Below are 26005 nucleotides of genomic sequence, written 5' to 3'. Positions count from 1 at the left end.
AATAAACACGTTGCTGTCCTTATAAAATGATAAAAAATTCTTCCATAATTATTTATAGTTTTGTGAACTGAAATTCTATCCATTGGGATATTCAAATTGTCTAGTTCCTGTATATCAGAAAAATGTTCACAAAAAGAACATAAATAAACGCATTTAATGCATCATTTTATGCATATCTGAAGTTTCTAGGTAGAATGTAAACTAATCCACACACTTTATCATTAGGCAAATTTACAGGATTTTTATTCAACTTGAACCAATAAATGTATGGGCAATTCGTCACGATCGGAACTATATGTGAAACCGTCTAGCTCAGGTGTAGAATAATAGTTCTAATACCATTTGGTTTCATACATTTATTTAGGTTCTTCATAAATAAACCCTACAAAATACACCATATCATTAATATCACAGAATTCATGATCATATTTAAAATACACGGAATAAATACCAGTCATAATAAAGATAGGGCATAAGGTCAAATAAACAAGATACAGTATGTAACTTTTAATTGTGTTAATCCAATATGCAATCAGCATGAATAAGTTACATTCATTAATTTTCCAAAGGCAATGAACAACATCATAATCATGAATATTCTATACTATTCTGACCAGTTTGTGGAATTGGGTTCTCAGAAAACATCCACTCATTCCATCAGATGAGACTAGTATAAAGGTACTCTGAAAATAATGTAATAATTATAAGAAAAGTGATATAGACAATATGATCCCATAATTATTATTTGTAAATGTCATATATGGATAAACTATATATAACCTGACTATATGAAAGTATATTAAGTATGCAAAATAGAATCTAATAGTGTTGCGGACAGGTATCAAAAAGTGCTTTAGTTTTCGAGTTTAATGGGCCTAGAGGGTATATGGCTATATCATATGTCAATGGAAAGATAAATCAATGTAGTATTTGAATATCGTACTTATCAAAGTGAAAAACGGAAAATATTTGGCTATTTTGCTTAAATTAGGAGAGGGGTCAAAGATCAATCGACCCAAATACACTTTGCTAAGTACTTTAAGTGAAATCATTTATTGTAGGTATTAGAAAATAAGTAACATGTAAAGGTCACATGTATAGAATTTCAAAAAATGTAAGAAAGAAATTTTTCCGACAAAAGTTGACCTAAAAATGGTTGCATTTTAGTACATTTTCAATGATTAAGAGATAATAAGACACCGTAAAATATTACAATGTTCATCTAAATATTTACTGGATAACAAATAAAAAAAACACAACGTTTTCGCTTCGATCTGCAACATGAGCTTTACAAAATGTGTTTGAAGTTGCAAATTTTCACATATTTTAATTACTAATTATACTAAAATTGTAAAATACGAAAATCATTTTCCGGACAACCTGCTCCATTTCCGAACTGTTGGTACAACAGAAAAGCATGAATATTATCAAAATAACTTATTTTTTGACATCATCAATATTTTAAGTGCTTTGGAAGCAGATAGATAAAGTTTGACATATTTTTTTCCGTTATTCAATTATCGAGCGCTCAACAATGTTCGTTTTGAGGAAATTGGAATGAAGAACAGGATATTCATAGTCAAGACAAAACACCAAAAATGAGCTGTATGAGTGGCGTATTTTCGATTCCTAGATTGTATGCATCTTCGTTAGACAAGGGTTACGGTCCTGCCCCTCCCATTGCGTGAAGGGAGGGGGCAAGACTGTAACCCTAGGGTAGCGAAGATGCTTTTACAGTTTTGATCCCATATTCAGTTTAATTCTTATGGGTATTTAGATTGTAACAAATCAGAATTAGATTAAACCATAAAGTGGCTCACTTATTTATTCTTTTTTTTTACATGATTAGCTGCCCGAAAATTAAAACTATGACATTGTAAATGTTCAAAACAACTTTTCTACCTTGTCAAAATATGACAACAGCAGAAGTAACGCACAATTCAATGAACTAACCAATTACTACAACTGCTCTGTACATGTATGTTTATGCTACAAAAAAGTAAGTTTATAGCAACTTATAGACGGTACGTATAGCAAACAATAGATTGCATCCCCTGTTTTTAAACATTTTGATCAGAGCCTCTCTCTTTTTTTAATAATCTTGATCCGCCCCTGGCCTGGACAGTGATGTTTCCTTTGAACTAATATTCTATAACAACTATCTTACCAATGTGTCCTATTCATTCGGCTACTAAAACAAAACTGGTCCTTTTGAGAGGTAAAAAGTTTTTATTGCGTCTGAACTTCTTTCTTCTTTTTGCGTTAAATTTTTTTACAAGGAATACGGTTTGTTTTTATCAACTCGTTTAGTATAATACGTTCAGAGCAGCGGCGGATCCAGAGGGGGTGCATGGGATTGGCACTCCTTTTTATTGGAAAATTTGTCATTTTTATGTGTAAAATTGACAAAAAATGGTAAATAATATTCTAGCACACACACCCTTTTCGAAAGACCCCGGCTGGCACCCTCCTTTTCACAGTATGGATCTATTACTGCAGAGGATATTGAATTACAAGAATCAGCATGGCACAAAGTTAAACATCATAAGACATAAATATAGTGACAACATGCATGTACATCTTTGCACATGCTTCCGTGCAAAGTTCAAAGTTCACAGTTTGTGTATTGTCAACTTTATTACGAAATCCGGCCTTACCATGAACACCCGAGACGCATTTTTTATTTGAGAATCCCTGATTCGTGGTTAAATCTTTAACGTTTTATTTGAAGTCCAAGCATATAAAGACAAATGTAGCAAAATATATGTATGATTTTTGTATGTTCTAAAATAAGTCTTAAAACCGTAACTCTTTTCATCAAAACGTAAGGTAGACTCGATATTTACATGTGTTTCTGTTCATAAAACAGTCCGGAAACTAGACAAATTGTCCGGAAACGATTCCGTGTTATACAATTTTAGTACAATTAATAGTTTAAATAAGTGAAAATTTTATTTATCTTTCCATTGACATATAATATAGCTGTATACTCTCTAGGCCCATTAAAGTTTGATAGTCGCCCGCAGCACTATAAATACAATTGACTGATTATGTTACTTTAAAATATAAATAAATCCATAACTGTAAAGGTCGTAGAGCGGCCAGATATGTAGCGAACAGATACCACAACACTTCTTCAGTTACCAACATGCTAGAAGATCTAAAATGGCCTACACTAGAAGAACGTAGGAGGAGAGCTAGACTCGTACTAATGTACAAACTGGCAAATGGTCTGGTGAAAATCGACGCGACCAACAGATTGAGCAGTCCAGTAAGACTCAGTCGAAATATGGGCCTACACTCCTACCAATTACCATCATGCAACACAGTACTGAGGAAAGAGTCATTCTACCCAAGAACCATCCGGGACTGGAATGCTCTGCCCACTGACATTGCCTCTGCCAAGAGTCTTGAATCTTTCAAGGCTCATTTACTTGATTAAATTAATCAAGTTGTTTTTACTTGCACAGTTAATTGTACAGCACACTGTTATTTTTTTCTTTTAATGGCTACAAAGTAAAATAGGGCATTGCGCACTAAAAGTGACAGTATCATCAGTAATTGATGGCGGTCGCGAACTGGTAGAAGTAGAAGAAGAAGGTCAATGTTACTATTAGAATCACTCTAAACCTATCATTCTACATACAAACTGCATATGTATACCTTCATATATCCACAGATTCAAAAAAAACTATCTCTCTTCTAACGTAACATACAGGCTAATGACATACTCACCTTTAGATGAAAGAAAGCAATAACATTCACTGCATACGCCATTCACACACAAGTAAAGTAGAATACCTACCACATAAAAACGGCTACAGTTCCAAAAGTGCACTATGCTAAAAAAAACTTCTCTGCGCTATGTTATTAACAAGTTTTATTAAAACACATGTTAATTTTCCGTTATAGTCTGAGTTTTATAAATGTCCACACTAGTCACTATTAACTATTTCAAATCTCCGCAAATGTGAAAACTGACCAATAAGTACTAATCATAGAAAATTACCCAGGTGTGACATTTATTTTAAACTGCCGAATTGGACAGGTAGAAAAACTACAACCCAGACGAATTAAGGATTAACAGACAAAAAACAAATGAAATACTGAGCACAATAAATTGCAGATGATTATATAATAAAGAATACGTACTATCCCGCAGTACGCAAAAAAATAAAACATAAAATATATCAAAAATACACCCTGTCACATATGTTTTTCAAACTTCTTTTTACAAACAACAATAATGCACCCTTCATTTTGTGCATTGTAAATCTAGGACATCGGTGCTTCTAGAAGATAATTGAGTTGATAATTCGACTGTTTTTGTGGATAAAAATCACTAAAATCCCCAAAAATCTTTCGTAGCACAGTTTTAGCTAATTATTTGCACGATATGAGAGACGTTGACTATCAGCTGACTGTGCGAAAATATAGTGTTGCATAACCCCTAGTTTTTAAACAGTTAATAAGTGTTCAATGTTTTATTAAATCTATCATTTATACATATTTACAAACATATCAAATGGAAGAGAGAGGTAGCATCTACATCTAGATGTTCGGTAAATTTATAATGATTTTAAATACAGTGTAAGACCAGAACTGGTCTTTCTACAACTATCTCTAAACTACACTCTACATAACTCTCTACTATACATTACTGGAAACTCAGTTGTCTCTAGTTTATATATAACTAATTAACTGATTAACTGTAAGGCGGATCGTGTAGATTTCAAATGTCTCTGATTAACTACTAATTAATAGAAAGAGGTAGGAAATATAGATAACGAATTGTTTATGCATCTATGCACTTATTGTCTATTAATCCATGGTAGATTCACAATAAAGGCTAATTAAGAATGGCCATCTGTTTTCTGGAAAATATGTACCAAAACGTGCACGGAATGATTATAACATCAACCGTTTTGTAGTGACTATGTTACACTTATTCGCTCCCTTCTAAAGAAATATTCTAGAATATGTCTAAATGCTTTGCACTACTAAATGTAACAATATTCTGGTAAATAGTTGCACAGCAAAACAGGATCATTAAGATTCAACGCTGATTTTGGAGTAGCAAAACGTTTGCAACTTACGGATTGTTCATACACTTTTATATAACACAGCAAATAACTAACTATCCAATATTTGAAACACTGTTATAACGAAAGTAGTTGCCTTCCCAGGTTTATTCAACCCAGCCGAAAAGGACGTTACTAAAACATGAGAGTCATTTCTAATGGTTAATGATGATAACACAGCAAATCAACATGATAATGTCCAATAATATAAATGTTATATTATATTGCAATTGTCGTAATCTTGGGTACAAATGCACAACTTTAAGCGGCTAATTGCTCGTAATATATGATAATGTAAACAGTTTCATTATCGATGGATTTCAATTCAACGACCACAACTTAGCGATCGATACCGTGCATTTTGGACATGGTGCAGAGTTTTAATCTTCTCTGGAGGTGTAATCTTCACCTTCGGCATGTACAACCGACACCATTGGTACCTAGGGGTGACTATAATACTCTTTCCCTTGCTACACCAAAGACTAACCAACACATGAAACACTACCCAAAGGTTTATGATGAGTCTTAATTATGAATTCTGCTCCATTTATATAATGATCTAATTTAGATAAACTATAAAATATTGCAAGTGCATCTTTTTTTATGATTGGCGGCCATTTTCTTTGAGTGTTACTTAGTTTATGAGACAAGAAATATATCGGCTTTTCACTAGTTTTAACTCCATAAATTTTCTTTTCATTTTCTTCACAAGGTTGAGCTAAACAAGCACCAATACAAGTACCGCTAGCATCACAATATAATGTGTAAGGTTTTGATGTATCTGGATATGCCAAAAGTGGTACAACTTTCTTTTAAAAATTCAAAAGCATTTTGACAAGTTGGTGTCCACTTGAATTTTGCATATTTCTTTGTTAACCCTTAAAACATGTAAATGCAGTCTTGTCTCGATCTTTTTTATCCATTTTCATCAGCCTGATTTTAAATCATAATAAATAAAATATTTTGCATTTCCTAATTGGGCTAAGATATCATTAATATGAGCTAAAGGGTGTGAATTTTTTTTTTTTTTTTTTTTGTTATTGGATTCAATTTTCTATAGTCAATACAAAATCGTGTTGAACCATCTTTCTTCTTTATCAAAACTATAGGTGCTGACCATGAAAATTGTAATCTTTTAATAATTTTTGCACCAAGCATTTCTGTAATAGCTTTTTCAACAATATTTCTGTGATATAATGGAGTTCTATAAGGTTTAAATATATTAGGTTGATGGTCACCAGTGATGTTTTTGATTTTTACTGTATCAGTTTTTCCAAACTGCGTATCTTTTTCTGCAAAAAAGGCTAATTAAGAATGGCCATCTGGTTTCTGGAAAATATGCATCAAAACGTGCACAGAATGATTATAACATCAATTGTTTTGTAGCGAGTATGTTACAATATACTCAATACTGTTAGACCCTGTTTGCACTCAAATGTGGTATTTGTAATTCATGACGGACTGAGGGGTTTCTCACGGACGATGTAAAGCATCGAAGCGTTTATACAGACCCCGGGCATAGTCATACCCGTAAATGTGGGCCATGGTCTATTCGTAGAAATTACAGTAGTCATGGGACCACGTTCATTCATTCAATTCATTAAATGCATTAATGATTTAATGTCGACCCGTGATCTATTGATCCTATTTGTGATCTGCACGCTTATATTGTACAGCATACAGCATTTGCTGAATCTTTGACCCAGCAAAATACTTTTCGAGAGAAAATCAATACTTTAAATCGCATTTTAAGACAGATAACTTATAGATGCATGCAAGTCAATTGATGAGAAATCTCCAAGGCCGAAAAAAATAAAGTTATGTTTCTGATCACAGGCATTTGTTAATTTTTTTTTCAAAGGAATTTCGAATGTTATCAGTTGAGTAGATGACTGTAAGTGGGATTTTTTTTCATTATGCAGTTCATTCTCTTTTCCTAAGGAACTGTTTAACTAGGACTAATTATAAAAACAAAGACAATACAAATGTAAATTCTTAGCAAATAACTAACTACTAAGTTGGTCCTAAGGAAGGGTAATTGACAGGCCTTATAGAGAATTGAAAATGGAGTATTCATAAACCTCGAATTGCTTATATATATGTATTTATTTAATATAATAGTGTCACCGCAAAACATTGTATACTGGTATGGAGCTGTCAGCGGCGTCACCGTCGGCGCCGTCCGTGTCGTCGTCCATATTCACTTGGTTTTCGTTTGATGTCTTTATAGTTATGATCGATCAACTGTTATGAAATTTTGATATGATTTTACTAACTATTAAAGAAATGCTCTTATTTGATTTTGAATTTATGGCCCCTACCATTTTAAAATAAAGGTCATCCGTGTAACTGTAGTTTTCTGTTAATCTTAAAAAAACTGAGAGTCAAGAATTTTATCAAGCTAACCTATATAAAGTGAAATGTCCAATCCTTAACATGACATTGCAAGTTCAACACATTCATGCAAGTACACCTTCAAGGAAGAAGCATTGCAATATGTATATGACTTGTCTTATGGCAATCAATAGTGGAATTTGTTCCCAATTTAGATGTTTAGTAACACATGTTAATAGATATTTATCAATATGTGCATATAATTCAATTTTTGATATCAATAAATGGAGAAGTTTTCTAGACAGTGCAAACACGTTCAAGACAACACGTATGTATGTGCTCTTCTAGCAATACCAGTCTGGTCCATAATTGCCCCACGGGCAATACCAGTCTGTGTCCACTCTTGTTTTGAGGGAAAATACATAATTATTTAAATTTATAACATCTAAGTCAACTAATTTGGATTCTGTCAAACATATAATATCATTTTCTTTTAGAAGATCTCTAAACTCAGGGTATAGGAATCTTTTTAAAAAACACAAACGTTTAAGACTAAGAAATATAAACAATGTTCAAGTACATTATTGTTATTAGTGACAAGAGTCAAGGCCGTACATATAGACCACTTTAATTACCTTATCTATGGGGTTTTCTACAGTAAAATGTGCACTCGAGCGGACGATCTGTAAGAATCTATTTTCAACATGGCGGAGACCTGGTTGTGCAATGTGATGACTAATGGTCTATTATTGATTGTATGGCATACATGAACTAGTTTTGCCTTTTAATGACAGCATGTCTAAGATTGCTTAATTGATTGATTTTAGTACCGATATAATGTTAAATGTCTTGCCAAGTGTTACTTTTTTATTTTGAAAGTTATTGTTAGATGGACAACCGGGACTGTTTCAGACTGTTGGGGGATCATCATCTGTCAAAAATTATTTGATTGATCTTTTCAATCTATAATGATAATGATCTTTTTTATCTTTAATGTAATCTCATTGTGTAAATTCATATTTAAGATAATTATTTAGTTGACTCGATGAACGACTTTATAAGGGGGACAGGTGTCGTCTGCTTGTGTACTTCTATGTCATTGATTTTCACTGTCGTGTGATTAGGTGTATTTGAAAGATTAATGATTGCTTTCGTTTGCTTTTATTCACTCGGAAGTTCCCAAGTTGAGTTACCGCTCTTTCAATAACAACACTTTATAACATTCATAACTGTATTTCTCCGTCATGAGAATACTGAGGGTCGGAGATTCCACAATGTTTTTATAATTCAATATCCATACGATAGCTTTGGTACGAGTCCTTCTTTACAGAGCGTTTATCGAAGAAGATTTGGTAATTTTTCCGCGGTCGTACTGTCAATATTTGTTTCTTCTTTCTCGTTATTCTGCCATCTTCTACCATGGGGCCTTCAGAACCGTTCACTATCATTTCGTTCAGTAATTTAGAGTTGATTTGAAGTGTGTTTTTGAAATTTAATTTAATTCCATGCACTTTACAACAAGTCGTAGTTCCATCATCTTGTAGTTTAGTTAATTATAAGGCATAGTTTTTTAGGACCGCACGTCACGAATGGAACCATGATCGATAGAAAGATGTTAATTAAAACAGACAAGCCAGGACAATCATCAAATCCAGAGAAAAAATATCAAGCCATGGAACCACGAAAAGCCCCAACAACAGAGAAAACGTTATACCTGCAATGAAAAAGGATATTTCAATCGGGATTGTCCAAAGAACGAGGATACCAACCAAAAGAAGCACCAATCTAAGATGTGAATGAGGCAGACAGACAGAAAACAATGAAAGCGTTCATTACGAAGTATGGACTATATGCGTAAACAAAGATGCCTATGGTCTATGCAATGCCCCTAGCACCATCCAAAGATGCATGGAACTCATTTTCAGAGGCCTCCAGTGGTACACACTACTGATCTATCTAGATGATATCATCAACTTCAGCACGGATTATGAAGAACATCTTGAGAGACTCGAAGAGGTCCTATGTAGACTGATGAAATCAGTCTGAAATTGAAACCATCCAAATGTGAGCTGCTAAAGAGTGAACTTTTATATTTAGGACACATTGTTGGAAAAGATGGCGTAAATCCAAATCCAAAAATTATACAATCAACTAAGAGTGGAAGGTACCATGTAATACGAAAGAAGTACAACCATTCTTTGGTTTTTGCGATTACTACCGGTAGTTCATCTTTAAGTTCAGTGACATTGCATCACCTGTACCACAATTGACTAGAAAAGACAAACCCTTCAAGTGGACAGATGCCTGCCAAAAGTAACTTCAGAAACTGAGAAGTGCGTTAACATCAGTACCAGTACTGGCCTGTCCAAACCCGGAAGACATCTATATCTTGGATACCGACGCGTCAAACACTGGTATTGGTGGAGTTCTGTCACAAATCCAGAATAACAAGGAGTGTGTCATTGCTTATGTTCCAAGAAGTTGGACAGAATTCAATTTCGATACAGCTTCACAAGGAGAGAACTTCTAGCAGCAGTTACCTTTATCTATCAATTTAAGCATTTTTTTTTCAGGGAAACCGTTTATTTTTCGGACAGATCACAGTTCCCTAAAATGTCTTTGTTAATTCAAAGATCCAACAGGACAACTGGCGCGATGACTTCAAGATACAGCATCGTCCAGGAATCTGACATGAAATGCTGATCCACTATCCAGAAAAGATTACGACCAAGAAACCTGTAACAATCAGAAGCAAGGTGAAACAGAATCTACTTGTAAACAGTGCACTGACCTGACTGAGGATTGGAGTGAATTTAAAATAAAAAAAAAGATGTCGACAACGTAAATGATCTTACCCAGTCTGTCAAATCACATGGAAAGAATAAAAACCTATTTAAAGTTGCTACCACAGGAGAAACAACCCCTAACCAACTAACCCCTTGGTTATCAAAATATACAACCAAGGAGATAAGCACCTTTCAACGTGAGGACCCAGATTTTTCCTATCTTCATAAATGGATGGATCAAGGAAAGGTACTGGACAGAGACAGCCGTGCTAGTTTGAGTCCTGCACTCAGAAGATACAGATTGAACTGGGATAACTTGGTCAGAAAAGGTGGAATAATCTTTCAAAGATGGAGAGAAGTGAATAATAACCAAGAACACCTACAACTATGTGTACCAGCTATACTGAGGAAAGAGTTGTTGACAAGTTGCCACAACACTCCTTACTCTGGTCACATGGGTATGAGAAAGACAGAACTGAAACTAAAGAACAAATTCACATGGTATAGGATGACACGAGATATATTAATGCACATTAACCCATGCATCATCTGCAACAAACTGAAGGATAAAGATGGAAAAGCAAAGGCTCCTATGATGGATTACAGGGTTGGACATTCTTTAGATAGAATTGCCATTGGTGTGATTGGATTCCTCCCTCAATCCAGAAGAGAGAAGTTCATTTTAGTAATAGGGGACTACTTCACAAGGTGGATGGGGGCGTACCCCCTTTCCTCATCAGAAAGCAGAATTAGTCGCACAGTAGCTGGTGATGGAATTTATTTCAATGTTTCAAGGTTTGGTGTTCCACTGGAGGTTCAAAGAGACCAAGGAACCAATTTGAAAGCGATTTATTTAAATCTGTTTGCAATTTCCTAGATATGGCCAAGACACGAACAACTCCATACCACCCAGCTTCCAACGGTTTGCTTGAGAGGTTCAATAGAACACTCGGAAGCATGATAAAAAGTTTTATCAACGAGAATGCTACCGATTGGGATATCTACATAAACCTGATATTATCAGCGTATCGTAGCACACCACACTCAGCAACGGGATAGTAGCAAAATTTTATGATGCTTGGCAGAGAGGTCAGCCTACCTGTATATTTATTATTCCTACTTCCAGTTCAATCAACAGATGAACAGGTAACTACAGCAACTATACCGTATATAGAAAGCTCCGTCAATCTTTCAAGAACGGGTATGATATTTAAAAGACGAATCCTGAGATAGCGAAAAAGGACCATGACACTAGACTGAAAAAACACCAATATACAACGGGTTCCCTTGGGTACAAGTTTGACAAAACCATTCAACATAAGTTCAAATCTGTTTGAGTTGGTCCTTATCCTGTTACAAAGGTCCTCAGTCCTGTTGTATATGAGATCCGCCATAGGTCAAGAAAGGAAGTCGTTCATAATGATCGCCTAAAACCATGCAACGGAGAAATACCTGACTGGGCTAAGGCACGAGATCAATTAAAAACTTAACATGAACACAACATTAACAATTAGAAATAACATTTGAACATATTCCCAATATCCTCCATTTTTTTCAGATTGCCACTGCTCCAAATGTACCTATTCAGGATAAAAATTCAACTGCATAAAACACTTTCTAATCTGACATGTTCCAGACCATTAAGTTTCATACATTTGTAACAAATGCCAGTTCAAAGCTCTAACAGAAGGTAAATGGAAACACCATGCAGAAACAATGTCATTAGCTCTGAGGAACACTCCTGTTCAATCAGCAAGGACCCATACAGAGTAACTGTTGGTGTAGCGAAAGACATTCCAAGAAAAATTCTCCAGCTGTATCAGGAAAACGAAAATACTAAACGGTCTGAACCTAAGTCTGCTACATGTAAGATACAAAATATAGAAGAACCAGAAGGGAGGAACACTTCGTATGAAGAAATGATCGACGAGGAGATTGTGGAGGAAGTTGTCGAAGACAAAGAAAACCAACACTTAATCACACTCTGGAAAGAGTTCGAAGAAGAAAAGACTGAATTGAAAAGGTTGAACGAACATAAACAAAGAGCCTTCGAGATGGAGCTTAAAGAACAGAAGGAAGCGTCCTAAAAAGAAAAAGAGGAACTCAAAAGAGCAAGCATGTTTGAGGCAAACAGATTCTGAGAGTTCATTCAAAGACTAGAAAAACGAAAACAAGAGTTAAAAAAAGACAATGACAATTTGACAAAACAAAAGTCTGAGATAAAAGACTCCATTAGAATACTCGAAAAATAACTCAAAGACAATAAACAAGAAATTGTGAAACATAAGACGTCTTTGAGAAGAAGATAAACTGAACTGAAGATTTGAAGATGAAGATCCCCCACGGAAAATAAAAGGTATACTTTCAAAGCCAGGCTGGACACCAACCACTACCAAGACGTCGATTGGTTTTACATTTTCACCGATATTGAGTGAAGTGATAATGTGACTTTCTGAATTTGTTTGTAATTGGTATTTTGCATATTATGTTTTATCATATATGAAATTGACGTGTCGTAAATATTTAATTTGCATTCTTTATATATACAGTGCGTTCAACATGTTCAAATAATGCCGTAATACCAATTTTTAATATTTTTGCAAAATATATAATATATCGTGTCGAATTTTCTTTTATTATGTCCGAGAACAAATTCATTATGTTTCATGTACATTATTATATATCGTTTGTTGCTTGTTACGTTATACTTGATAACTGCGTGGTTTTTTTTACGATTCTGCCGACAGAAACCTTTTTTTTTTTTTTGACGGAGGGTAGTGTAGTGTATGTTTTTCTTTTTGTTTTTTTTTTTTTTATTTGGAACAGGGTTATGTTGCTACAAGATTGAAGTCATCACTACAGAAGTTTATATGCTCGCCATGATGAACTCGTGGATCGTTACGGTGTGTCCCTCTGCACCCTAATAACTGATTTGTATCAACGTGCCATAGTTTTCCTTTGCTCTTTCGTCTATCCCGGACTTGACTTTTTAATAAGCAACTCGACGGGTTTTCTGGAAAAGAAGAGGACGCTTACCCTACAGGTGCACGTGGTCAATGCTCCCAGTGTTTAGTGGAGTCTAGGTTGCTCATTTACTTTTGTCTCTTTGTATGTAATGTCTTCGTTACTTTATGTTCTTTGTTGTGTCTGTATGTTTTCCATGTCTGATCTTTGTCCCTGAATTACATTCTTTTGATTTCCGCTGGAGTCTTGGTTACCTTGATAACTCTTATAATCAAATTGATGGTAATGTGTATTTCATCCAAATAAATTTTAAAATAATATGAAGATTAAATTACCAATAAAGTGGTCAATGAACAGTGCAAATGCAGTTTAGATTTTAAACTGATCATATTAAAACATCGGAAATTAGTGTTGCCATTGCCTGAGTAGAAGATGTTACGGAAAAAATATTTTATCATTCAAATATGTGTTTAATCTTACTAAAAATGAAAATTTTATGTCTTATATGGTTTCATAAGGCAAAGGGTTTGTTAAGTCATTCACAATCAAGCAGCCATTTTTATAAACAAGCATTCATATAATGCCAAAAATTCTCCACATATCTAGAAAAAAAATTAACCTTAATCTAAACAATTTGCGACAGAAGATATTTAAGGTTTAATCTATAGCCTTAGTCATGACCCTTATAAAGCAAATACTTAAGACAGTTAAAATTGCATATGTACACTCATGCAATGTCTTAAACATATCATATTTACACCGAATGCGTCCGAGAGGGCATCACAACGATAGTTACAATGAGTACAAATTTTATAAAAGATAATTCAGAAAACAGAAACGATCAGCAAAAAAGCTGTGGGAAGATGAAAAATATGATGAAATACAAAAAGTAGCTGAAGTAGACAATGAACATTTCTACAAAAGTGTAAGACGAATGAAACAAAAGAACTCGCCTGTATCTAAACTTGTCTATGGTGAAACAACTGCAACAGACGATGTGAACATCTGTGAACTCTACATTTTTTACATTATCCTCTTCGCGCCTGGTGGCGCATAAGGCTGTAATCAGGGACCTCCAATTATCTCAGTTTTTGGCAATGCTCTCCATTTCACCCCAGGTCTTTCCTATGTCTTTGAACTCTGATGTCATAGTTCGCCTCCATGTTTCTTTTGGTCGTCCTCTGCTTCGTTTGCCATATGATGGTGTCCATTTGGCAGCTACTCTGATGATATTGTCTGCCTCTCTTCTGTTGACATGGCCAAACCATCTTAATCGTCTATGTTTTATATGTCAGTTTGACCAGTCTTTTCATACAATGCCAGGTAGGTGATCTTTTGTGGCCAACATATTCTGGAGATCTTTCTCAGGCATTTGTTGTGGAATCCTGAGAGTCTATGGCTGTCTTTCTGTGTTATTCGCCAGCATTCAGACCCATACAGAAGGACTGATATGACATTGCTGTTGTATAATTTGGTTTTTGTCCTCAGGCTGATGTTTTTTTCTTCCATATTCTATTTAGTTGGTGAAATGCGACATTTGCTTTTTGAAATCTGTTAGCAATATCCTTTGATGTTGCATTTACTTAATGTACTTCCTAGATAGGCGAAGTCTTCGACTTCTTCAAGTGGTTAATTGTCTAATCTGATTTCTGTTGGAGAAGGAACAAGTTGCATGGTTTGTCTTTCTTTTATTGATGTTCAATCCAACTTGTTTTGCGTATTTTGACAGTTTTTCTCTGCAGATGTACGGCATTGCTGGATAGTAGAGCTATATCATCGGCAAACTCGAGATCTTCTAGCACTGATGTTAAGGTCCATCTTATGTCCCTTTGTCGATTCCCAACAGTTTTCTTCATCACCCAATCTATTGCTAGAAGGAATAACATAGGTGACATGATGCATCTTTGTCTGACTCTACTGAGCTTGTTGTCATCTATAATGCTGCACGAAAAGTTTTTATAGAATGATTGAAGTATTCGAACGAGTTTATCTGGGCATCCATAGGCTGTAAGTATTTCCCAAAGGCTTTCACGATGTACACTGTCAAATGCCTTTTCAGAGTCTATGATATTTAGATGTAATGCACTATTCCATTCTATGCACTACTCCATTATATTTCGTAGACTAACGATGTGATCAATGCCACTAACACCTGATCTGAATCCTGCCTGTTGTTTTCAGAGTTTGTTCTTTATGGTTTCATTAAGTCGCATGCATATGATCTTGCAAAAGACTTTGCTGGCAATTGAAAGGAGCGTTATTCCGCGCCAGTTTGAACAGTCCATTCTATCACCCTATTTCGGTAACTTGATTATCAGTCCTTGGCACCAATCAGTTGGGAGTATATCAGATTCCCATATTTCTGAAAACTAAATGTGTAGCTGATCTGTAGCTACCTTAATATCTGCCTTGAAAAGTTCACTATTTAAGTTGTCAATTCCAGGTGCTTTGTTGGTTTTTTGTTCAGTTTTAGAATGGCTTTCATGCTTTCGTCTTTTTTTTTTGGTGGTTCAAGATGTATATCCATTATTTATCCAAAGTTTCCGTTAAACTTGGGTGTTTCTGCTGGGTCAGGACGATTTAAGACTTCATTAAATTGTTCTGCCCATCTCCTATGTTTTAAACTTTCTATGGTGATTTTGTTTCCGTTTTAATCCTTTACTGGGTTGTTACTGTTGGAAGGTGCCCCAGTTCTCTGGTAATTCTATATACTTCACTCAGCTTTCCTCTTTGGGTTGCTGTTTCTGCCTCAGTGGCTTTTCTGTCTATAAATTATTGTTTGTCTTGTCTTAATTTACGTTTTGTATCTTTATTTATTTTACAGTATTCGCTAGTGTATTTTTTTCAAGAGACATTCTGACCTGACATTTCCCTTTTTTATTTTCCCTTCTTTTGTCAATGAGGGTCCAGGTGTCAACATTTATCAAGTTTTTATCCTGCTTATTTTTCGTTCCGAGTACTGTGCTGCTGACATCGGTATATACGTCCTTTATGTTTTTTCCAGATAGTTTCACATTGGTGTTGTTCAAGTCCTTACACCTATATCTCCAAGTACTTGAAATTTCTTGTTAACAGATGGGTCTTTTAACTTCTTTGTGTTGTATCTGGGCTGGGTTTGATCTTTGCTTTACGGAGGTGAAGTTTGATCTTGGCAGTAAGTAGATGGTGATCACTGCCAACATCTGCAACACGTTTCACAACATCATTTTCTAGTGAATGTGTCCAGCGTCCATTGAAGATGATATGGTCAATTTGATGCTGACCTCTTCCATTTGGTGAGATCCATGTTTTCTTGTGGATGTCTTTGTGAGGAAAGATGGTTCCACCTATCACAAAGGTTTTTAATCCACACAAGTCTGCCAATCTTTCTCCGTTTTCATTCATCACTCCATATCCATGTTTGCCCATAGTTTGTTCTCTACCTTCGTTACAGTCTCCAACTTTGGCATTAAAATCTATTATAAGTAGAATATCATGTACTTGGATTTTATTTATTTATTTATTTATTTATTTGCATTTGTTCATAGAAAATGTCTTTTAATTCGTCTTCTGTATCATTTGTAGGCGCATAGCATTATCTCACAGTTGTTTTAGTGTATCGTCCATTAAATCGAGCAGTGCTAATTCTTTTCGAGATAGGATTCTATTCAATTAGTCTTTTCTTTGCTGTAGGTGTCATGATAGCAACACACTCTCTGTGCTGGTTGTCATTTCTTCCGGAATAAATGATGGTATTGTTTGAGCTGATAGTAATTGCGCCATTCCAGTCCATCTACTTTCACTAACCCCTAATATTTCAAGATTATATCTCTTCATTTCTCTTTCCACTTTATCTGCTTTTCCGAACTTTAGGATGATTATTTTCACAATTTATTCACTAACGATGACAAGTCGGAAGACTCATTTGACAATATTATTTTCACAATTTATTCACTAACGATGACAAGTCGGAAGACTCATTTGACAATATTATATATTCTAACATTACAACATGAGTTAAAACATACTTTTAATCCGCCTTGTGGTTTCCTAAACCCGATACTAGACTGTCCTTTTACTTTGGATGAGGTTCAATATAATGTAAAAACTTTGCATGCTGGAAAGTCACCAGGACCCGATTATCTCTGTAACGAACATCTTATTTACGGCGAAAAAGTTGTCGTTAACTTTAGTTGCAAACTTTTCAACACGCTTCTACAATCTGAATTCGACCCGACTTCCTTTGACAAAACTGTTCCAAAAACTAACATCTGTTATAGCAAAATACAAGAAAAGATATTGCTAAAATGAATTCAGGAATCTCTACATCAGTCAAAAACTGCCACATCCGCTTCAGTCCGGTTTTATAAAAGAACACGGCTCCATCCCAGCCATCTTCTCTCTAAAGGAATCAATTTAGGGTGCACTATACAGTTACATTAAGCGCACTGTTTTGCACACCAAGTTACCCTCGTCAAATTTTGTAAAACTTAAAATTAAAAGTTGAAATTTGGTGGATATACTGTTTAAATGTAGTTAAGCATTTATACATAGACAGATGTAATATATGTAATGGTAAACAGGTGTAATTTAAATGAAGAATGGTATCCGGAACGTTTCAGTCCCCTGCCGCATTAGGTTCTCTCCTCAGCATCAGATGACTGATTTTAAAAATACCTTATTTCGCACGAACTTTTTGAACTACAATTGTGAGAGAATGGTCTTATTATTTTTATCTTTTTTCCACCTACTCCATGCATGCTTTCATCCTGTGGTAGTTTCTAAGTTTCTGATAATTTACAACAACTCTATTCCCTGTCTTTTTTCTCGCCGACGACACTTCTCTATAAAGTGGAACAAACAGTGGCCTACAATCACTTCTTAACAATAAACATCAATATTTGATTGGATGGACGCTAAAATACAATTCATCGAAGAGTAATTTTCTTCTCTTCAGCCCGAAAAACCATTTACAGAAGACTGATTTCGAATTTGACTTTAGAGATATAATTATAAGAATGTGTGATCAACTAACTTATGCCGGAACGTTACTAGACAGTACTGGTAAAACTTTTGATAGAACCGACAAAGCTTGCAAGAAACTCGAACGTAATCTACATTCTACAGTGTTGGTGTTAATCCGAACGAAATGTCCCCTACTGCAAATACTACCGTATGGAAAAGAATTATACTACCGACTGCTATGTACGCTTGTTAATTCTGGGGAAAGTTAACAAACACTGAATATGAAAATCTGAACGAACTCAACGATACTTCGCTCCATTTGCTTTAAGGTTTGATAAACGATCTTCAATAGACTCCTGTATCAATGTATCTGAGGCCTAATGGACAAATTTAAATGACCTTTTTTAGGAAGGCTGTATAGGCCTTCTATTAACACAACTCACAAACAGCTATTCAACTTGCGCCTATGTAAAATTATGATTGGTGATTATAAAGATAAGTCCCTTACTTACAACTTGATAGAAACTTCGTGTGCCCAACGTTGCCCTCGGTTACCAACTTGCATTAAGGCTTATATAGATAAGGCAGGTTTATGTTGTTAATTAAGAGCTAACTGTCTCTATGAGGTTATTTATTTATAGTAAGCATATGCTTAGAATTTGATTGGTTGTTATTTTTAACATTACGTCATTGATAGTTGGGTATTGTTGCAAGTTACTCAGTTGCAACAAATTTTCCAACCGCCGCCATCCCCACCAGCCTACCATTCAATTCAATTTTTTATTATGTGAAATTCCATGTACTTGTAAGTGCATGTTTCATTAATAACAATACTGTTTTTCAACCATGGGAAGACCCACCACCCTATTCTGTTTTTGTTAGCTATTCCGTGTATGTGCATGTTTTTATAATGTATATGTTGCCATCACCTTCATTTCTTGCAAATATGTGTACATTATGAATGTACGGGAAGATTCAGTATTGAAAGTGTTAATTTAAATTATATGTACATGTACGGTGACTTATTTGACGTTTTAATTCATTTTAGAGTAAGGGATTACCTAATTAATTAATCCCCAAAATCGTTCATGCTTCATTTAGTTTTAGTGTAAAATTACATGCTTTAGTGTTCATACTACATGTATCTTAGGCATTATCTGGAGGTTATGCTCTTTCTACTATGGTATTGTACAACACATCTGCTTGTCTTCCGACTCTTGTAGTTCCAGTTACACCGAGTAGCATTTGTCCACGCTTCCGGCTCTGGTAGCTTACTACACCGAGTTGACAAGTAAGCAATTAGAGCATCATTTACTAACAATGTTTTTCCGGTTCTTGTAACCTATGCTGCACCGATACATCTATTCATCGGATCTTGTAGCATGTTCAGCTGTTACACCGAATTAAGCAGTGTTAGTAAGACTTTCAATACCGAGTCTGCCCCTTAACGACATAAACTCCTGCTTAACGAACATAGACTAATCAAACTAATGTCAACAAACTATAAACTTACACAACAGGTACTTCTTTTGACATTTCTCTGCTCCTCTGCAATCAAAGGCGGACAGTGTACTTTATGCAATTAACATGCCGCAGATATGCTGAACCACTTAATTCAAAAACTTGTCAATAAAAGAAATGAACTGTTCTATGCACTTGTAGACCCCCTTTCAGTACAAGACTTGGTTACTGTTTAAAAAAACGGAAACGATCTTCTTATTACTTTCATTAGTGGAGTTACCGACTTTGTTAACGAACTTAAATCAGATACATGAAAGCAAATGATGTTCTGTATAGCTTGTCACTTGTTTAAAATAAACAATGATTTCCAAGATGTCTTATTTCATAACAAATTTAATTTTGATCATTAAGTACTTGTTATCTGCCCACAATTTACTGTTTTCCAATGTCTGGTCTTTGTCCCTAGATTACATTCTTTTGATTACCACTAGAACCTTGGCTCCATTGATTACTCTTCCATGTGTGGTCTTTGTCCCTAGATTACATTCTTTTGATTACCACTAGAACCCTGGCTCCATTGATTACTCTTTGATTACCACTAGAAGCCTGGCTCCATTGATTACTCTTTTAGTATGTTATTGTTTTTTCTTGAGTAGTGTATATATGTTGCAGTTAAATTGCTTTATGTGTCATACTTTGTAAATCTTCATAAAATGGAGGAAATAAAGAAAATCAATCAATAAATTAATCAATCTTTAGTTGTTTCGGCTGATTTTGATATTTTCTCGACATATTCATTCGAATATACAATTTTGTCATCTTCCCCTGCACTTTGGACATTTATGTGGTCCCACCAAGGCTTGAATAACCGATCACGTGACTCATTTTTGCTGCACATTTTGACATTTTGTTGATCTTTTTGTATTTTCAAAATACCTTAGAGTGAATCGAAAATGGTCTTATTATTTTTACTCTTTTTCCATCTACTGTATGCATGCTTTCATCTTGTGGTAGTGTCTAAGTGCCTGATATTTTATAAAACATAGTAAATGGCTGTTAGTTTTGGAAAGGCACCCCTGATTTATACTAAAACTCAGTAATATTTTTTTCAGTATATCATCTTCCCCCTGCACTTCGGACATTTATGTGGTCCCACCAAGGCTTGAATAACCGATTACGTGACTCATTTTTGCTGCACATTTTGATATTTTGTTGATCTTTTTGTGTTTTTGAAGTTTTGTTTTATGAACTCGTATACTTAAACTATGTCAACCATAAAAGTTTACGTATTAAGATGAGTTTAAAACTCGCTCGTTTTTGTTTATGCAAAAAGGACAACTTAACTATTTATGATAATTCTCCTTAACACACCTACGAAAACACCGCTATTTTAAATATGACAAAGGTTGATCCACCTGAGATTCAAATATCAAACGATATAAAACATTGTAAGTTTCTTAAGTTATCTGGAAAGATATATTTAGAACATTGATAATTAGAATTGAAATAGTTAAGACCACCCTAAAACAAGACAAAATTAAGTCTCAATACAGCTTCGTTAATCAGACCCGTTGCTACAAATAATTGTAGAATGAATTTGTTTGCGCAATCAGAAAATCGACATTTTTTTAGCAAGTTTCCGACTGTCATTGAGGCATATCGTCAATGTCTTTTACATTTTACATTTACTAGAACCTTGAATTAGCTAGCTATTGAACGATGTAACTCCCCTTTGTGTCCGTGTTTTAGAAACCAAACTGATATTCAGATTCAGATTTACTCATGTTCACCTATGTTTATCTTCATCTTGTATGATTTAAACCAAAGACCAATGTTTAGGGTAAGTATATTCAAGAAATACACTTTCTCTACATATTAAAAGAACAATTTATATACTCTCAAGAACATGATACACACCTTCCAAAATGCACTCTTAACCATGAAAACGCATTCAATTTTTGGTACATCTGTATGCATTTTATCATACTGAGAAACCAAATTCATACTTAGTAGAGAAACACTTGCTAAGGTGCCCATTTATGCAAGTTCAACACATATCAAACTTCTGTCACATCTTTTCCATTATTTTCACTGCCAACACCTCTGTGTAAGTTTCATGGAATTTTTTTAAAAATACATGTAGTAAATACATGTATACGTACATCTTGTCTTAATGTACATTCGTATCTTACACATTAACAAGTTGGTGAGTTTATATAGTCAAAACCTATAACATCTTTGTAAACGCAAACACATAAAGTTAATAAATATATTAAAATAACTACATTTAAACTAAGTAACACATCAGTACACAATATTTACATAAACACTAATTATTCAATAATAAAAAACATAAAACATAATTTGGCAATCTGGGGGTTACTCATAGAAAACAAACTTATTTTAGAAATCAGTATCTGGGGGAGTCCACCAGATACATGAAAGATGTGAAAAAATCAAAGTACATGTGAGCTAAAAAAATTAAGAAAACAAAAGTACATTGTATCTGGGGGAAGCCCAGTAGATACTGTATAAATTTTGTATAATCTTAGTACCTGGGGGGCAGCAGGCACACCTAGATCCTAAATCTTAGTGTCTGGGGGAGCCCAGCAGACACACCTACAACGTTATCTTAGTACCAGGGGGCGGCAGGCACGCCTACAACCTTGTTTTAGTACCTGGAGGAGCCCGCAGGCACACCTACTGACGTTTGGAAGCTGTGGACTAGGGGAGCCCGACAGATGCCACAACTGATTTCTAACCACTGAAAAAAACTTTACGGAAGTAAAAGATAACCTGGAGGAGCCCGGCAGGTTAATAACATAAAAGCATTTATGCAATCTAAATTGGGGATTATAATTCCAGAAAAATGGAATTGAAAACGCCAAAATGAGCATAATGAGTGCCTCCAATAAGATCGCTCCACTGTTAATATGAATTGTACATTTAAATGTAGGTAATGTAACCCACTATAGTCAACAATAAACATCAGATTGAAATCTTCATTTGATTCGTGCATGTATAATAGTATCTACTGAAGTCCTACTGTACCTAGTATAACAGTTTGATGACAATCGACCTAAAGTTTGAATCAAATGATCTTCGATTCCTGCAGCTGCTGTATCATTTGATACCTCTCAATATACATTATAACCTATCATTATACATGGGTGGATCTTTTCTACCTTTTCTTATGTAAAAAAGCCTAACTCCAGATAGATAAATCTTAAAGTGGTTAATTTGAGATCTAAGGCTTGATAACAGTATGTAACAAAATTAATAACTCTTCGTCTGTATTAGGCAAGTCTCCTGGTTGGTTAGCCATACATGGTGACAAATTGGCAGAAAAGTTCAAAACCAGTCTTATAAGCTGCTGTGGTATTTGCATTAATAGAAGCATTACATAACCGTTCCTTCATTTACGTATCATCAAATCTTTCCAATGAATACAAGGTGTTTGAGATTGATCTGTCCATGGTGCTAGCTGTCGAAACTTTGCAGTCTTTTTTTTTAAATCGCTACTGTAGACATGTTGTCGCAATGAAACACAGTTCTATGTCTAGCCCAAGTACATTGTACTACTCCACAAGTCTAAAGGCATAGCTATGGGATATAGCTCAAATAAGGTCATAGAAGCTTCTATGTTGTGCAAAATCTGTGAAGGAAACCTCCCTTGAATCCACATGGTACCATAAATACCCCCCAAAAGCGCAGTCTGTAGCATCAGTGAATAAATGTCTATCATATGCTGGAGTAAGATTATAATTTAGAATGGAACGCAATTCTACCCAGACAGGAATTTCAGCCACATTAGTATATCCAATCTACATTCTTTGCTAAGATGATAACGTGGTGATGCAGTATTTTTAACAGTTGTGAAAAGCTTAATTAGATACGAAATAAATGAACGTCCAGGATAAATTACTCTGCATGCAAAATTGATATGACCCAATAAACTGAGTAATTGTCTCTTTGTACATGATTTTAATGTCAGAAATTTCTCTATGATTTCACAAATCCTTTCCTTGGTTACCGAGCTTTCATATATTCCGTATCTAATATTACATCTAAATATTACAAAAAATGAGTCGGTCCAACAGTCTTTTTGGGTGCAAATGGAATGTTCAATTTCCTGAATAACAAAGCTAATATTCCCATGGTTCTATCAGCTTCGTAATTTGGTTGGTCAATTGTAAGGAAGTCATGTAACAAATGTAAAATGTTATTCACTTTGTATACATTCTCAGCTATCCAGCATATTGCAAGAGATATTTGGTCAAATATTTTCGGACTTGACCGACTACCAAAGACTAATCTAGAATAAAAGTAATATTTATCCTTCCAATGAATATCGTGAAATGGCCATAAATGTTCTGCTATTGGCACTAATTTTAATGCATCAGAAATATCGGTTTTGCAAGGCCAACTACCTTTCCCACATTTTTAATAATATGGATGGCTTGGTTAATAGTAACATACTGCAGATAATATTTTTGATTAATTAGGTCATTTAAACAGGGTCATCTAAATCATCATGGGGTGCCGATAAATCCACTATCATTTTTTTTCTTTATGGAATATTTCCCTTCGACGATGCCTATTGGATTTATGCGGTATAAATCGTAAGGTATATTAATAAATGGACCATAGATGAAACCTTTGTCTAATTCAGACTGAATATATTTTGAAGTGATATCCGGTTGACGTCTAGCTGATAACAATTTTTTTACATATAACTGAGGAAGATGGTAATGGAAAAATATCATTATCAAAGCCATATTTTAGACCTGTCACTAAGTTTTGCACAAATTCCCTATCTGGATGGTGGCATAATAGTTTTTGAAAATATTTAAAGAAGTAGACACTGGGCCTTTTGAGACTAAGGTTTGAATGGCACTTTGGGGCTATCAAGTTTTTTTTATGGAGACATTGTGATTTCCCGTGTTCTGCTTTATTATATATAGCACATACATGTAAGGTCGGGTACATCCGTTCTCTGCATTAAAGTTATTGCCAATTGTTTAACCATCATAAGTAATCCTAAGTCTCCAATAAGCATCGGTATGTCTACAGTCATTCAGAACTTTGTTGGAATCTCTATAAATTGGCTGTGCAATCATAGAAACATTAGAATTCCTAACATTGTTAGGGCAAAAGGCCACTCAATGGTTTATACTCTGACAATTTAAACAAATGATTGACTTCCTATTGGCAAATATATTGCAGAATAAAGTGTTATTCCTGACAGACCAATCTACCAGCAATCCTTGATATTTGAGGTGGGCTGCAGCACTAGCAAAACAAAACTTATGGTACTCATAAAAGCCATCACCAACATAACGGCTTGCCATTTCTATAATGTCTCTTTAATAAAGATCAAGTTCAACACGTCCATGTGGGAAAACCTACCACATTAATGCTCATGTATATCCCGAAAGCATTAACAAATTCTGCTATTGACAAATGTTTATTTAGCCTAAGGTCGTGACTCATTGTCTTTCTTTAGTGTAACTAAAATGTGGTATGAGCAATGTTGCCAAATTAACATCCTTACCTTCTAATACACTTTGTGTAACAGAGGTGATACTGTTTCCACAAAAGGCAAGGATCCTTCACAAAGCTGAACTTTGTTTTGACGAAAAGATTAGGATTCGTGTACTGTGTGTTGGTAAGATTTGTATTGTCTGTATAGTTAAGATTTAAATATGCTCTGCTAAGTGTTTTGTCTTCTTGGAGTTCTTCGGGAACCCCAGATCTGTATAGTCACGTTGACACGTGTCTGGTGCCTTTTAACGCTTGAATATCATTCGTAACAGAGTTCATGTCCTCCTTTGAAGCGTTGACGTTGGCTGACAATTCTCGAATTACACTGAGAAGTTCATTGTTTGTATTATGATTCTTTTCATGCACTACCAGAAGTTCCGTTTCGGCCATGATAATATCAGCTGTTCCATCTGACGGCCTCACGGGTATAGTTTAAGCCGTTCCAATATCTGGCTCTTCAGCTGTTACAGTTACCTCCCGTGTATAACCATATTGTTTACACAATGAAATCAAGTGCAATCGGCGCGCGTTCCCAGGAAAACTTATTCCAAGTTTTGAAAGTTCAGTTTTAAGCTGATCAGCAGTCCAATTTCTGGTAATGAGAAATTATACGGTAAATTACGATGCACACTGCGACCCCTGATGCTTGCCTTCGGAGGCATCATTCGTGTGATATAATAATGATACTACGTGATTTCCGTAACACATGCTATGAATAGATGCACAAAATGAAAGTAAAACAAGGCTATTGAAGTCCAATTAATATGAAGTTTGGAAAGCTACATTCCATCAAGTGAAATTCACTGAGATTTGTTTGGGGTCCAGCTGTCTCAGCCTAAAAAAATTCTATGACATCATGCGTAGGTCATGTGACTTGTGCATGTCTATCTA

General features: G+C 35.0%; 1 long non-coding RNA gene across 1 annotated transcript; it reads right to left on the bottom strand.

Annotated features, from left to right (window-relative positions):
* Positions 1-492: 492 nt before the first annotated feature.
* LOC148624181 (uncharacterized) lies at positions 493-25975 on the bottom strand. Its single transcript, XR_015919636.1, has 2 exons — positions 25125-25975; positions 493-683 (listed from the first exon to the last, which is right to left on the bottom strand). It is a non-coding gene; the product is annotated as an uncharacterized LOC148624181 (long non-coding RNA).
* Between the last annotated feature and the right edge of the window lie 30 nt (positions 25976-26005).

Source organism: Perna viridis, chromosome 2 (assembly GCF_037379345.1).
Source record: "Perna viridis isolate PV_CMFRI_1.1 ecotype Kerala chromosome 2, ASM3737934v1, whole genome shotgun sequence".
Taxonomy (NCBI): domain Eukaryota; kingdom Metazoa; phylum Mollusca; class Bivalvia; order Mytilida; family Mytilidae; genus Perna; species Perna viridis.
This window is presented reverse-complemented; position numbering and strand designations above follow the sequence as displayed.